Source organism: Anas acuta, chromosome 2 (genome assembly GCF_963932015.1).
Source record: "Anas acuta chromosome 2, bAnaAcu1.1, whole genome shotgun sequence".
NCBI lineage: Eukaryota > Metazoa > Chordata > Aves > Anseriformes > Anatidae > Anas > Anas acuta.
The window spans coordinates 82,668,265-82,670,259 of NC_088980.1; the positions used below are offsets into that span (position 1 = coordinate 82,668,265).

At 42.6% G+C, this 1,995-nt stretch overlaps 1 non-coding gene across 1 annotated transcript; it reads left to right on the forward strand.

Moving 5' to 3' along the window:
• The first annotated feature begins 382 nt into the window (after positions 1 to 382).
• LOC137852827 (U1 spliceosomal RNA) lies at positions 383 to 547 on the forward strand. The gene has a single exon (XR_011094057.1). It is a non-coding gene; the product is annotated as a U1 spliceosomal RNA (small nuclear RNA).
• The last annotated feature ends 1,448 nt before the right edge of the window (positions 548 to 1,995 follow it).

Below are 1,995 nucleotides of genomic sequence, written 5' to 3' on the forward strand. Positions count from 1 at the left end.
CCTGTCCTGGCACTGGGCACCACCATAAAGAGCTTGGCTCCATCCTCTTTGCATCCTCTCTTCAGGTATTTATATAAAGGGATGAGATCCCGCCTCAGCCTTCTCTTCTCCAGACTGAACAATCTCAGCTCTCTCAGCCTTTCCTCATAGGAAAGATGCACCAGACACTTGATCATCTTTGTGGCCCTACATTGGACTCTGTCCAATATGGAGACAGAGAAACTGGAGACAGTACTCCAGGTGCAGCCTCACCAAAGCTGAGTAGACTATTAGTAAGTTATAAACAAATCAGTAATTATTACTAGTAATTATACTATACTAGTAATTATACTATAAATACTATGTATATAAAGTATAATAATAAAGTATAATAAGTATATAAATACTTACCTGGCACAGAAACACCATGATCAGGCAGGTGGTTTTCCTAGGGTAAGGATCATCCCCTGCATTCCGGGTGTGCTGAGCCCTGTGATTTTCCCAAATGCAGGAAACTCCACTGCATAATTTGTGTTAGCGGGGGACTGCATTAGGTTACAAAGCTGGTGAAGGGCCTGGAACACAAGTCCTATAAGGAGTGGCTGAGGGAACTGGGGTTGTTTAGCCTGGAGAAGAGGAGGCTCAGGGGAGACCTTATTGCTCGCTACAACCACCTGAAAGGAAGGTGTGGGGAGCTGGGGGTCGGCCTCTTCTCACAGAAAACTAGTGACCAGACTAGAGGGAATGGCCTCACATTGCATCCGTGTACTGGGCCTGGCTGGAATGTTAACTTTCCCGGCAGCAGCCCATACAGTGCCATACTCTGTCCTTGTAGCTGGAACAGCAGTGTTATCACACCAGTGTCGTGTCTACTGCTGAGCAGCAGTGGCACAGCATTGGGCCTTTCTCTAACCCTCCTAGGGGGTGGGCAAAAAGTGAGGAGAGAAACATCACCAGGGCAGCTGACCTAAACCAACCAAAGGGATATTCCATACCATGTGGTGTCACACTCAGCAATAAAAGGTGGAAACAGGAAGAAGAGGGGAGGGGTGGGCTCTCATGGAGAAAACGTCGGTCCTCCTCTCGAACGCTGGCTGTGTGCGTTGAGGCCCTGCTTCAAGGCCGTGGTCATCATCGCTCATTTGTGGGAAGTAGAGAGTAATTTCTTTCCTCTGCACTTCCATATAGCCTTCGTTTATTTTGTTTGTTTGTTTTCCTCCCGTCTTTTTATTTTTCCCTTTTCCCCTCCCTTTTCCCCTTTCCCTTTTTATTTCCCCTTAGTTAAATTGTTTAGTTCATGGTAGTCTTTATTTAATTATTATAATTATTTCCCTTTAATTAAATTATCCTTATCTCAACCCGTGAGTTGTTGTTTTTTTTACTTCTCCCCCTCCTCATCTAAAGGAGGGGGAGTGAGAGAGTGGTTGTGGGAGGTTTCGGTTGGAAATTAGGAGACATTTATTCTCAGAAAGAGCAGTCAGGCATTGGAACGCATTGTCCAGGGAGGTGGTTGAGTCACCATCCCTGGGGGTATTTAAGGAATGGTTGGACCTGGTGCTTAGGGACGTGGTTTATTGGGTGACATTGGTGGTAGGGAGATGGTTGTACCAGATGATCTTTGAGGTCTTTTCCAACCTTAATAATTCTATGATTCTATTATTTATTAGTAAATTATATCCCTTTTTTTGTGTGTGATGCTCTCCACTGCATGCCTGAAATACTGTACCTAAATCTAGCTGTTCTGTAAGTGTAACATAAATATTACTTCAAATTAAAAAAAAAAAAAGTAAAATAAATAAAAAAAAGTTTATTTGTTTAGCTTATGTCCAAGTTGTATATGCACTTCAAACGCACTGAAAATAAGTAACTGCTGGATCTCTTTTGATAATACAAATATGTGTTTGCACATATTTGATAATAATGATTGTAAGTTTCCTGCAAGAATCCTGGAGGTTAGGATGTCTAAAAAAACTTTTAACTCCATAAAGTTACCCTTACTGAGCACTGATCGATATA